This window comes from Eriocheir sinensis, chromosome 20 (genome assembly GCF_024679095.1).
Source record: "Eriocheir sinensis breed Jianghai 21 chromosome 20, ASM2467909v1, whole genome shotgun sequence".
NCBI classification, from domain to species: domain Eukaryota; kingdom Metazoa; phylum Arthropoda; class Malacostraca; order Decapoda; family Varunidae; genus Eriocheir; species Eriocheir sinensis.
The window spans coordinates 6,661,303-6,675,761 of record NC_066528.1 but is presented as its reverse complement, the minus strand read 5'-3'; positions in this window follow the sequence as shown (position 1 = coordinate 6,675,761).

The following is a 14,459-nucleotide window of genomic DNA, read 5'->3' as shown; positions in this document are numbered from 1 at the left end:
GGAGCACTGTATATATATAGACATGGTTTGAAGTGGTTGGAAGGGACAATGCTTGGGTTCAGATCTCAATTCATTGCTGCTCTTTCTCTCTCCTTTCCTTTCTCTCTCTTTCTGAAGGCACGTGGTTGAAGAAGAGGTGTTTTTTCAATGCTGTCAGGTGGTGCTATTTTTTAGTCTTGTTGTTTGAGGAGTAAAAAGGAAAAGGGACAATGCTTGGGTTGATATATTAATTCATTGCTGCTCTTTCTCTCTCCTTTCCTTTCTCTCTCTTTCTGAAGGCACGTGGTTGAAGAAGAGCTGTTTTTTCACTGCTGTCAGGTGGTGCTATTTTTTAGTCTTGTTGTTTGAAGAGTAAAAGGGAAAAGGGATAATGCTTGGGTTGATATATTAATTCATTGCTTCTCTTTCTCTCCTTTCCTTTTCCTATCTTTCTTTCTGAAGGCACGTGGTTCAAAAAGGGCTGTTTTATTCACTATTCTCAGGTGGTGTTATGCTTTGATCTGGTTGTTTGAACAGTAGAAGAAGGAAAAAGAATACAACACATGGGTTTAAATCTGAATTCAATACTTCTCTTTCTCTCTCTCTTACTTTCTGAAGGCACGTAGTTGAAGAAGGGCTGTTTTTTCACTATTCTCAGCTAGTGTTATTTTTTAATCTTGTTTGCAGAGTAGAAGGGAAAAAGGTATATATTCAATTCACACCTTTTTCTTTCTCTTATTCTTTCTCTTTTTTTCTGGAGGCACGTGGCTAGGAAGGTTTTTTTTTTTCTTCACTATTGTAATGTGATGTTATTCTTCTTTCTTTGTTGTTTGAAGAGTAGAAGGAAAAGGACGCAAAGTTTGGGTTTGTATCTTCAACTGACTCCCTCTCTTTCTTTTCCTTCTCCCTCGCTCTCTCCCTTTCTGAATGCACGTAGCTAAGTAGGTTTATGTCTTCGTTGTTGTAATGTGGTGTTATTATTTCATCGTGCTGTTTGGTGGGTGGGTGGGGGTGGTGGGGAAGAGCAGCTGTTACTTATATTGTTACTTTACTTATACTTTTTATTTCTTATCTGTTTCGTGTCTGAGAAAAAAAAGGGTTAGGAAAGGAAAATGGTCTGTAAAGTGGTCATAAGCTATTTTTACTGAACTATGTGGTTGGCGAGAGGTAAAATAGGTTAAATTGGGGGCATACTCTATAGCTGCGCGTGTCCTCAGTGCTCATCTTCGTCACAATGACCCTTGGTGAAAGTCAGAAGGAATATGTCGAAGGTTTTCATTGATGTTTTATGGATGAACGGTTCGTGATGTATCATAACTGGTGAACGCTGACTGTTTTTTGCGTCATTAAGGAGATATGCAGTCGATCAGAAGTCCGTCATTATATTGTTGGCTGTAAAAATACCGATGGAAGATACCTGGATATTGTTAGTTCTTTTTATCCAGTGTTATGTTACTTTTATTCTGCTGATGGTGTTATTATTATTATTATTATTATTATTATTATTATTATTATTATTATTATTATTATTATTACTACTACTACTACTGCTACTACTACAACTACAATCACTACTATTACTACTACTATTACCATTTTACAATTATCATAATCACTAAAAATCTGAATGTTACAATTATCAATACTGTCATTAGAATCATTAGCATCATTAACAAAAAAATAATTATCACACACTTCATGATCATTAAAGACACGATTACTACTACTTCGACTTCAAATACACACAAAAAAACTACACATATACAAAAAACAAATACATAAAAATATATAAATAAATAAAGAAGCTCATAAATAAAAGATAAATATATGAATGAAAAAAATAATAGAAAAAAAAGGAAAATTTCGAGCAGCCACACCCCACCAACTCACCCACACCCACACACCCACCCACCCACACACACACACACACCCACACCCAAACACACACCCACACACCCACACACACACACACACCCACACCCAAACACACCCACACACCCACACACACACTCGCGCTCCAATTTCTGAGCCACCACTGAGACACTCGCCGAGGCAGGAACACATTCAAACATTCTCGCTTCATTAACATTTCGATACCATCTTTACCTCCTCCTCCTCCTCCTCCTCCTCCTCGCTCCGTCTTATCAGTTCAAATTCCCTTTTCTCAACTTTCTTTTTCGGAGGCACCGTGATATTCTTTTCTTTTCTTTTCCTTATTTTTTTTTTCTTTTCCACTTGCTCTCATTACCCCTATTATATTTTTTTCTTCGTCTTTTAGTTGTATGTATTTTCTGTTAGTGCCGCCTCGCTTACGGCTTTTATTAGTATTATTATCTGAACATTTCTCTTCTTGTTTCTTCGTTGTTGTTATTTTTTTTGCTGTTTTCGTTTTTTTTTTTCGTTCTCGTTTTATTTTTTCTTTCTTCCAACTTTCTTTCACACGGTAGACTTAAATATAATGGAGAGAGAGAGAGAGAGAGAGAGAGAGAGATGATGGGTAAAAAGCCTAACCTCTCTTTCTTTCTTCTTTCTTCTCTCTCAAAATATAAGAGCAAGAGAGAGAGAGAGAGAGAGAGAGAGAGAGAGAGAGAGAGAGAGAGAGAGAGAGAGAGAGAGAGAGAGAATGGATGCCCCTAACAATCTATTGATGTATCCTGTTGTGTACGTGTTTACTGTTATGGCTTCCGTAGTAGTAGTAGCAGTAGTAGTAGTAGTAGTAGTGGTAGTAGTAGTAGTCCGCATCCGTTTCTGTGGTTCATCGGTCTGTTGTTCTTGTTTGTTTGTTTGTTTGTTTGTTTGTTTGTTTCTCACTATTGTTCTGTCGCCGCAAACTGATACGCGGCCAAAGGAGGAGGAGGAGGAGGAGGAGGAGGAGGAGGAGGAGGAAGAGGGTATCTCATCCTCACGTAGCTCTCCTTCGTCACCTCCTTTAATCACCTCCTCCTCCTCCTCCTCCTCCTCCTCTATGCCCTCGTGCTCCCCGCAAAATCTCGCTCAGCCTACAAAGATGTGTGTGTGTGTGTGTGTGTGTGTGTGTGTGTGTGTGTGTGTGTGTGTGTGTGTGTGTGTGTGTGAAAGTAGGACAAGAAAAATAGGAAAACGTACGAATCCTGTGTTTGTGTTTTGTTTTATTACTTTATTGGCGGAGAGATGATTTATTATTATTATTATTATTATTATTATTATTATTATTATTATTATTATTATTATTATCATCATTAGTGTCATCATTATAAAACCAAGTGCACGAGGAAAATTAAAGCCGAAAAAAATACAAATCTTTAACCGTGAGACGCAGAGAAGATAAGAAACTGAGGATAAAGAGGATACAGTGGACCATAAATACAGGAACCGATAGATTGATAGAAGTATAAAGAAAACAAAAGAACAACTCCTCTCTCCCTTTCCTCTCATTATAGTTAAAAATAGATAGATAGATAGATAGGTGGGTAAGTGATGATTTACTTAAAGTGGTGGATGAGTGGAACAGGCTTGGCGGTTATGTTGGAGTGCCAATGCCATATATACATCCAAGAAAAGGTTAGAGAAATTCATGGATAGCCAGGTTAGGTCGGGTTAGGTATATAGGTGAGAGATGATTTACCTAAAGTGGTGGATGAGTGGAACACGTTTGGCGGTTATGTTGTGGTTGCCAATACGATAGATACATTGAAGAGAGTGTTAGACAAATTCATGTATAGGGAGGTTAGGTGGGGTTAGGTAGATAGGTGAGAGATGATTTACCTAAAGTGGTGGATGAGTGGAACACGTATGGCAGTCATGTTGTGAGTGCCAAAACGATAGATACATCCAAGAAGGTGTTAGATGAATTCATGGATAGCGAGGTTAGGCGGGGTTAGGTATACAGGAGCTGCCTTGTATAGACCTACCGGCCTCTTGCAGACTTCTCATGTTCTTACCTTCTTAAAAATAGAGAAAATACGTAAAAAAAAATCACCCTCCTCTCCTCTCCCTTCCCTTTTTTTTCTCTCTCCCGGAAGACTACCAACCAATCAGCGTCTCTTTCCTCCCCTTCCTCCCCGCTTTCCTCCCTTCCTCTTTCCTCCATTCCTCCCGCGTGCTCTAGATCACCCCGTTACCTGGAGGAAAAGTACGGCGGGGGTCAAGTGGGGTCAAGAGAGTGAGGTCAGGTCAGGGGTCACATGGGGGAGGGGAAAGGGGGGAAGAGGGGATGGGGGTGGGATAATCTTGTTGAAGCATCGTGGTAATTCATAATAACATCTACCCTTCCCCCCTTCTTCCCTTCCTCCTCCTCCTCCTCTTCTTCCTCCTCCTTCTCCTCCTTACCTAACCTTACCTCACCTCACGTCCCTACTTCCTTCCCCTTCCTCCATTATCTTTTTTTTGTCTTTATTCCTATCTTCTCTTTTTATCAAGCTCTCTCTGTCTCTTTCCTCTTCCTCTTCCTCCTCTTCTTCTTCTTCCTTTTCCCTTCTTTTCTTTCTTCTTCCTCAATTATCATCTTTTTTCTTTATTGCTGTGTTATGTCTATTTTTATCTCTCTCTATCTTCTTCCTATTCCTCTTCCTCCTTTCTTTCTTTCCCTCCTTCCTTCCTCCTGCTCCTCCTCACGTCATTCTACTTTCCCTTCAAACTAATGGTCTGCTATTATTTCCCTCCATCTCTCCTTGCCTTACTTTCCTCACCTCCTCAACCTTGCTCCCTTCCATTAATCCTCCTCCTCCTCTTCCTCTTCTTTTTTCTCCTCCTCTTCCTCTTCTTTTTTCTCCTCCTCTTCCTCCTCCTCCTCTTCGATTGTTCCTCAGGTGTTCTTCTCACAATCAACAATCAACATTTCCATTCACGGTTTGATTCGCGTATATTTCTCGTAATGAATTCCTTACCTCAGTTACGATCTACTCCAGGCATTCTTCGTCCATCACGCGTTTCCTCAGCCATCCATTCTCTCATTCACACACTCACTCATCCATTCATTCGTTCATACTAATGTTTACTCTACTCACGTCTCCAGTCGGTTATGTAGTTGTAATTCCTTCTCTTATTCACCTGTACTCACCTCTGTCTCATTAATAAAAGCAACATTTCATTCATTCTTCCAATCACGCATTCATTCGTTTATATAATTGTTTGCTCTCTTCTCTCATTCATTCGGTTAAGTAGTTGTCATTTCTTTGTTTTATTCCTCCTCATTACCTGTATATTCACCTGTGTCTCATTAATACCTGAAATCAACATGGCGCTCATTCATTTCATTATACCTTCGTTGCTATAAGTGTTTCCTCTTCCCTCCTTAAGTAGTTGTCGCTCGTTTTCTTTATTCCTCCTCTTCCCCCGTCCTCACCTCTTGTCTCGTTAATACCTGAGAGCAACCTGTCTGAGTACGTGACCAAGACGCGCGCTCGTTATTGTAATGGGACTTTGTATGACGTGTGGAGTGTTTGGTGTTTATCTAGAATTACACCCGACTCACTCTGGTGGTTGGCATTCGTGTTTTTTTGTTGCTGTTGCTGTTGTTGCTGTTGTTCTGATACATCTTTTTAACGTGCTAACCTTTAATCTCAAAATAGTTTCCGTCACAAATTGCCTGTTTCCGAGATTAGACAGCAACCGTTTCTGATCCTATTGCGTCTGTTCTTACCATCAACTAATTAGCTTTTATTGTTTCCTCTATTTTTTACCCTTCAGCTGCCTCCTTTACTGATATAAAAAAACAAAAACAAACAGGGAGAGGTTCTAAGCGATGACAGGTTACTATTTCAGCGGCAGCTCTAGGATACTTTCTATTGTAGCGGCGTAAGATTGGTTTCCGTTACGCTTTAGGAGAGGAGGGAAGGGGGGGGGGGGGGGGGTTTGTCGGTAAAGGAAAGCCGGGGCTGGGGGCCGGGTAGCTTGACATGGGTGGGATGCAGGGTCAAAATTCGTTTCCTTGTGCATGACGTCAGTAAGGTGGACACAGGGTCTGGTTGAGAAAGTGAAAGCAATTTGACATACGGTGCTTTTTTAATCAATCTTGTCTATTGTCTTTACAGCGATTAGCGGGCTTTTTTTTTTTTTTTACACTTTTTTTTTTGTTGCCCTTCAGCTGTTTCTTTAGCTGTAAAAAAATAAAAATAAATCCTATCTCTCTTAAATTCGCTCTAACTCTTTTTGTCTCCTTGCTTTTCCTCCTCTTCCTCTCCCTCCTAACCCCTCATTCCTTCTTGTATCATTACGCATATACGGCACAAGGCTGATTTCAAAGTATATGTACGCTCAAAACTTCATATCAGATAATTAGAACAGCCTTTTTAACCTACTACAATATTCTTTACCCTCTTCATTATAAGGAGTGATGTTAAGTGGGGTTAGGTTCACAGGAGCTGCCTTGTATAATCTTCTTACGGACTCTTTATGTTCCTGTGTTCTTATATACGAATCGAGTCTTGTCTTCAAATCATGTGCTGAAGGCCACTCATAAGGTAGTTCGAGCACTTCCTTCAACGTACTTCTCTGCTCTTCACCCAGTCCCTTATATACGAGTCTTGTCTTCAAACTGTGTCGTATTTTGCAGGCCGTCCTCGTTCCGTCCCTCGTGCTGGCCACCCACACGCCTCGCCCGCCCTCCCCTCGCGACCCGACCCACGCCATACAAAGGAGGAAAGCTGCGACGAGGAGGGCGAGGGGAAGGAGAGGCACGGACGGGGCTCTTTCTTTGGGGGAGGGAGACTTACTAGGTGAATAGAAAGCAGTTCTTTGTTGGGGGGAATAAGAGAAGGAGAAAGGGGATGAAGAGGTCAGGCTAGGAGAATGGGAAGAAGGGATTGTGTTGAAAGCTCTTAAGTGGTCTAGTGGGGTATGAATTCTTCCTTAGAGGTATGCGTGGGAAATGACCAGATGTTTTTAAAGGTTTAAGAAATGGATGAGACATTTGTAGGAGTAAGGAAGAGAGACTGCATGCTGAGATACTAATTGCAAAAGTTTCAGATCTCTAAATAAAAGAAATGCGATTAGGAGTGAAAGGAGAAAGAGGAGCGTTTTAGAATGCATAAAGAGGAGAGGAAGACTTCATTTTAGAAGTTCTAGCTGTTTCAATAGAAGGAATACAATACGGTACGTCAGAAGAAGGAGTGAGAGGGGAGAGAGACGAGTGTTTTAGGATGCAACAGGAGGAGAGGAAGCCTTAGTTTAGGAGATATATTGCGAGTAGAAAGTGACAAGCTCCTTCTCCGCCCGCTACCAGGTGAATAGGAAGCACAGGTGTCACAGGGGGCAGGTGAGGCCGGCATGCAAACACCCAGACCGAGACAAGACGGTTAGCTCGTTAAAATGTTTCTCACGGCGACTGCACTTCAAGAGTCGAGATGCTGTTCCGGTTTAGACTCACTGAGGGTCGGATTCCTAGACGCTTTTGGCTCTCACTACAAGTATTTTCAAAGGCCACGAAGAGGATTAGTCGTGTTCTCTTGAGTGGTTTGCGTTTTCATGGTGCAGAGGCCTTGTCAAAATATCAATAGGCTCGAAAATCTACCCATGGAAATACTAGCATAACCCCCATGCAAGTCTTACCAAATGTGCGTGTGGAAGCGCGGAAATGCTTGAGAATGTGGGCCAGTCTAGTTAGTCTCATAGAAAACGTATAAATAGTTAGTTCAGTAGTCTTTCGGTCAGTCTAGTAAAAAAGAACATTAAATAAGTGTGTGAATCGGCCACTTCTCTCTAATTTTTTTAAGGGCAGTAAGTACCGGGCTTTTTTTTTTCATTATTGTTTTCTTTCTTTTAAGCCCTTGAACTGTCTCCTTTGCTGTTAAATAAAACCTCTCCTTATTGATTCCTCTCGTGTTTCAGTATCCAGTTCAGTAAGTCAGGTTGGAGTTCCGGAGAGTTAGTCAGCCCTTACAGTTAATACATTCATAACTCCGTGGAGCACCCAATCAGTTAAGGGAGCAGACAAGGGAGTATGACTGAAAGTAAGACGAGGAAGTAAGTTCAGTTCATAAATCACAAGGGAAGCCAATCAGTCAGGCAGTAAGACAGGGAACAAACCACTCAGACAACCGTTCTCTCAGTCAGTTGGTCAGTCAGTCAGTTAAAGAATGCATGTAAGATAACCAGCTACTCTGTCTAAGAATCAGTCAACTATACATTCATCTTAAAGAGTCACTGGAAAAAAAAGACAGTCGATGTATATGAGAGGGTAGCAGAAATGTATATGGGTAGTCACATTAGCCAGTCAGTCAAGGAAGTCAGTCAGTCAGTCAAACTTATAATGGATGACTGTTACTCTATGAGACACGGGTCAAGACAGTCAGAAGGAAAGGGAGAGAGACAGTTAGTATGACAGTCAGTTCACCTTCCCTCGTCCTGTAAGCCAGTCAGACAGTCACCCACACTCAGAAAGCCAGCCAGTCAGTCAGTTCCGTGTGTGTGTGTATGTGTGTGTGTGTGTGTGTGTGTGTGTGTACGTCATCTATCACGCCCTATGTACACCAATTACGTACAGGTCGGGTTGCATACCTGACTCGTGTACGTTTCCACATGAATGCCAAGTCCTAGCTGTGTGTGTGTGTGTGTGTGTGTGTGTGTGAGAGAGAGAGAGAGAGAGAGAGAGAGAGAGAGAGAGAGAGAGAGAGAAAGAGAGAGAGAGAGAGAGTCTACCCATATCATTTCATCAGTTTCATTAAGTCTCGTATCCTTAAACATGCAAATAACCTGCCCGCACTCTTCCTCCTCCTTCTCCTCCTCCTCCTCTAATACCCCCTCCTCCTATTTCCTCACCATCTTCTCTCTTACTAAACTGTGGAGAGGAGGAGGAGGAGGAGGAGAATGAAATGGAGAAGGGGAATGGAGGAAGACATGATGAAAGCGAGTAAAGAGGAAGAGAAGGAGATGGAGATGAAAGGAAAAGGAAGAGGAAGAGGATGTTGATGAAAGGAGGGAAAGAGGAGGAAGAGGAGGAAGAGGAAAGCAAGGGGAGGAAAAGGACACATCAACCACCCCCGTAAACAGCTCTTCAGCCCACATGAGGCCGCTGTTGTCGCTGTCGCTGTTGGCTACAAGGGATCCAAACACTTTACACAAAAGACTCGAAGGCTTTTATGGGCGATCGAGTCGTTTATGTTGACACGCATGACTTTTATACGTTACAAGGCATCGACAAAGGGAAGAGAGGGAGGAGGAGGAGGTAGAGAGGGAATGCTGAGAGTAAATAAAAAAGCTTGCTGGAGGGAATCGATATAAGAGGGAGAAATGGATGGAGAAAAACATGATGAATAAAAGTAGGAAATAATATAAATACACGATGATGGAAAGGAAGGAAAAACGAGCAAAAGGAAAAGAAAATAAAGGAAGATGAGGATGCTGAAAGGAAATAAAAGGCTTGCTGAAGGAAATCGATAAAGAGGGAGATAAGAGAGGAAAGAAAAATGATGAAGAAATGGAAGAAATATAAATACGACGATGGAAATGACGTAAAAAAAGGAAGTGAGGGAAAAGAGAAGAAGGATGAAGATAGTAAATAAAAAGCCTGACAGAAGGAAGAGATAAAAGAGGGAAAAATACATAGAGAAAGAAATGGTGAATAAAACTACATGATCATGGAAACGAAGTAGGAGAAAAAAAAAGGCTTAGACAGAATACACAGACAACGCCATACTGTATAAATCAAGGAAGAAAAATTGAAAGTATTGACGAATGAACAGGAATATAAATCAACACAATAACATACATTCCAGTGCATTGCGTAAAACCTGAGAAAGAAAGGAGAGGCAAAAACAATATGAAGAGAAACTGAAATCTCAAGACGTTTTTAGGCCAAGAAATATGAATCAGCGAAGAGAATATAAACAAGGTAAAAACGAAAGTAGTCATGTGAAGGATAAATATAGGAAAAAAATACACAGTCGAGAAAGAGAAAGAGAGAGAAATAAATAAAAAGGAGTGGAAAGAAAATATGAAAGAAAATTGAAATCACGAAGACGTTTTAGGCCAAGGAAGAAAGGAAGATAAGAGAAGACAAACTAGGGTAATAAATCAGGGAAGAAAAATGTATAATGTGGGAAAGAGGCGCGGGAGGTGGAGGGAAATCTTAGCAATAACAAAATAAATAAATAAATAAAATAAATAACAAAAATAGAAGGGACAGGTGAACATGAAGATAAAAGTAAAAATATATAGCATCGTTTGTTAAAGAGTGAATACGAAGGAATGAAAGAGTGAGGAAGAGGAGGAGGAGGAGGAGGAAGAGGTGGAGAGGTGAAGGGGGGAAGGAGGAGGTATTGGTAAGAGAGGAATGTAGGACTAGCAAAGAGAGGAGGGAGGAGGAGGGGGAGGAGGAGGAGGAGGAGGAGGAGGAGGAGGAGGGATGTGCCTATAAAGAAATACACGTCTGTTATAATCTTTCCAAAACTCGAATCCAAACAATATTTATTCTTTTCATTTTTTTTTTCCTTTCCTTTCACGCCATGTTTGAGAAATCAAGTATATATTTTTTTTCAAGGATTTCGCCCATTTTGATCGATCATTCACAACCTTTATGTTTTTTTCGCTTTCCGCTCTTAATATATATTTTTTTGCGGTGGTTTTCATAATTTTTTTCTACGTATCTTTTTTTTTATTTGTATTTGTTTTTTCTTCGTCTTCCCTCTTCTTCTGCTTTTTTGTTTTCTTCTTTTTTTTCTTCTCTCGTTCCGTCATTCCGTTTCCGTTACAATATTTTATCTTTTTTTATTATTCCTGTTGTTTTTCTTCATCTCATTCAGCCTCTTCTTCTTTTTCTAATACCCTTTCTTTTGTTTTTCTTCTCTAACTTCATCATTCATTCTACATTATTCTATACACGTTTTTCTGATTCCTTCCTATCTTAATTTCTTCTTCTTCTTCTTCTTCTTCTTCTTCTTCTTCTTCATCTTCTTCTTCTTCTTATTCTTAGGTTTCGTTTTCCTGTTTCATTTTTTTCTTAATTTCTTCTTCTCCTTCTTATTCTTCTTCTTCTTCTTCTTCTTCTTCTTCTTCTTCTTCTTCTTCTTCTTCTTCTTCTTCTTCTTCTTCTTCTTCTTAGGTTTCGTCATGCCCTCTTCATTCATTCATCTTTTCACTTCCTCTCCGTGTCTCATATCCGTTTAATGTTTCCTCTCGTTCATAAATCATTTTCGTACATTAGCCATTAACTCAAGGTCTTTTCTCTCCTTCTCCTTCTTCTTCTTCTCCTCCTCCTCCTCCTCCTCCTTTGCTACATCATCCACTTCCTTCCGCCCTCCATTCCCTCACCTCTTCCTCTTCCCTTTGGCCCCACTCACCTCCTTTCACCTCTTCCTTTCCCTCCTCCTCCCTTGCCAAACTCACGCGCTTCCTCCTCCTTCTCCTCCTAATTCTTCTCCTTCCTCTCCCTTCACCCAAATCCGGCCTCAATTCTTTCTCCTTCCATCTTTTCCTTTTCCTCCTCCTCCTCGTCCTCCTTTTCCTGTTCCTGTTACTAAGACTACAAGAAACTCCTAACTTCCTCCTGCAAATACAGTTACCTTCCTCTTCCTCCTCCTCCTCCTCTTCTTCCATGTTTCCTTCTTCTCCTTCTCCTCTTCCTCCTCCTCTTCTTTATCATCATAATCACCATCATCTACTAAGTTTAGCTCAATTTTTCTTTTCCTTCTCTTTTTTTCCTTTTTCTCTATCTATATCTGTCTCTCGTCTTCTCCTTTTCTCTCTCTCTCTTCTTTTATGTTTTCTCTTCTTTCTCTCTTTTTCTTTCTTTTTCTTCCTTTTTCTTCCTGTTTTTAATGCTATTCCTATTTTCTTTCTCCTTCCTCTCCTCCTCCTCCTCCTCCTCCTCCTCTAAGCCTTCCCCTTTCACAACCCATCCCTCAATCCCTCCTTCCCCTTCCCTTCCCTTCACCTACATCCTACATACAACGAGCCTTTCCCTGCCACTCCCCTTCCTCCATCCCCATCCCTTCACCCTTTCCCGAGGCGCCTCCACCCTGATACACCCGCACACACAATGGCCTGAGAGGAGATCTGACATGGGCGGGGAGGGCGTGCGGGGGAGGCAAAGGGGGCGTGGGTGGGCGCGGGTGGAGAGATGGGGAGGGGAGAAGGGGAAGACCAACCATCCTCAACCACCTGTACAGTGATATATAAGCCCCATTGAAGCCTAGTAGGGGGCTGAGTGTGTTTGGGGGAGAGGAAATAAAGGCAGAAAGAGCTGAAGGAGGAGGAGGAAGAGTATGAGGATGAAAGGAAGGAAGAGAAGGAGCAGAATAAGGAAGGAAGGAGGAGGAGGGAGAGGAAATAATGGGAAGAAAGAACAGGAGAAGGAGGAAGAGGAAAAGAAGGACGGAAAGAGGGGAAATAAAAGAGGAGAAAGAGGATGAGAAGAGGGAAGAAAGGAAAGAGAGGAGAAACGAATGTAAGATGAAACAGACGCTCAGATTATGAAAAGATTAATAAGGATGATGATAAAAGGAAGGAAGAGGAGCAACAGGAGAAGGACCAAGAGGAGGAGGAGGGAAGGGAGGAAGGAAGAGGAGGAAAAATGAATGTAAAGATGAAATACAGGTTCAAATTTAAGAAAAGGAAAATAAAAGAAGGAAAGCAAAGCAGAAGAGGAGGAAAAAGACGTGAAGTGTAGCGAATGAAGAAGAAAGAACACACAGAGAGATAGAGAGAGAGAGAGAGAGAGAGAGAGAGAGAGAGAGAGAGAGAGAGAGAGAGAGAGAGAGAGAGAGAGAAATGGGGGGGAAGGAGAAACAAAGGCGAACTCCATACAAAGGAAATGAGAGCGAGAGATGAAGCCTAAATGGGATAACTGAGAAGAAGAAGAAGAAGAAGAAGAAGAAGAAGAAGAAAAGGTGGAGGAGAATAGATGCCGAAGAAGGAAAAAGGAAAATTACAAAGAGAGAAAGGAAAAGAATAAGGAAAATAATGATAATGACGAAGAGCGAGAGAGAGAGAGAGAGAGAGAGAGAGAGAGAGAGAGAGAGAGAGCGAGAGAGAGAGAGAGAGAGAGAGAGAGAGCAGCTGTCCACCCTCACCGTTCGCAGAGGCATGACAGTCACGCCCGCCGCCCGACACTCGCCCGGAACACCTTACCGGAGCGTACCTGACCGTCCCACGCCGCCTTCTCCTCCTCCTCTTCTTCCTCTTCCTCCTTTTCTTCTTCCTTCCTTTCTTCCTCCTCCTTCTCTTCCTCCTCCTCGTCTTTGGCTTCATTTTTCTCACTCTTCTATTGCTTTTCCTTTTATTTTTTCTTCTTTTTCCCTCCTCTACCTTTTCTTCCTTCTCTTCTACATTTTTTTTTTTACTTTTCTTCCAACTACTAATCATGCTCCTTTCTGCTCTTCCTCCTCCTCTTCTTGTTCTTGCTCCTCTTCCTCCTTTTGCTCCTCCTCCTCCTTTTGCTCCTCCTCCTCCTCCGCCCCCTCAACCTTCGCATCTCTTAACCTAACTGTCACCTGCAAACACCTTTATTCACCTCACTTTTATTAGTTAGGAAGAGTTATGTTTTCTGTGTTAATTTTATGTTCAATATCCTGAGCATTCTTTTTCATTTTGTACTTTATTCCACTCTCTTTAATCTATTCAGCAGGCAGTCGTTCAAAACATCGAATGTATATTTTTTCCTTTACTGCCTAATTCTCAATATTTTCCCTCGAGGTTAAGTTATTTTGATTCGCTTAAAACTGACTTATTTTATTTACCTTCCTCTTAATTACCATATCGTTCGTTGCACTCAGGTAAATACTCCTTTATGTATGTAGTCATCTGTGTGTGTGTGTGGGTGTGTGTGGGTGGGTGTGGGGGAGGGGGGGGGGGGTTGAGTGCGTGCGTGCGTGTGCGAGTGAACAAAGGAAGAAGCTTAACTCGACAGGCATTTAAATCGTCAAGACACATCCAAGGCCTTTCCGGAGAGTGCAGGAGGAGAAGAGAAGGTTCACAGCGTCAGGAATCCGATTTAAATTGAGAGAGAGTTTTTATTTGTGGGTCTGTGTGTCGCAACATACCCGTGGAGTAAACAACAAATACAGTAAAAGACATCAAGATTTTTTTTTTTTTTACAACAAAGGAGACGACTCATGGGTAACAAAAAGAGTGTAGAAAAAAAAAAGACCGCTACTTGCCGCTCCCACAACAGAAGATAGTATAGAGTGGTCAAAAGAGAGGTCAATTTCGGGTGGAGAGGCGTCTTCATACACTCAGATTTGCAAAGGTTTACAGAAAAGAGAAAAAAAATACATACATAGAAACAGACGGACAGAGAAACACAGGTAAACACGGACACGGGGAAACAGACAGACAGAGAGACAGACAGACTGACAGACAAACAAAGAAATACAGACAGAGAGAGCAACAGATAGATTGACAACCGTAAACAGAGAATGGAAGCAGAGATTAAGTGCAGAAATGATGTATGATAGATGAGGAGAAAAAGTTGCATTCAAAAAGACGAAAATAAACAACAACGAAAAAATAATAGCAATACAAGGAAGAAACTTACAGTGATTCCGACATCCGTGGCGCCACAATCT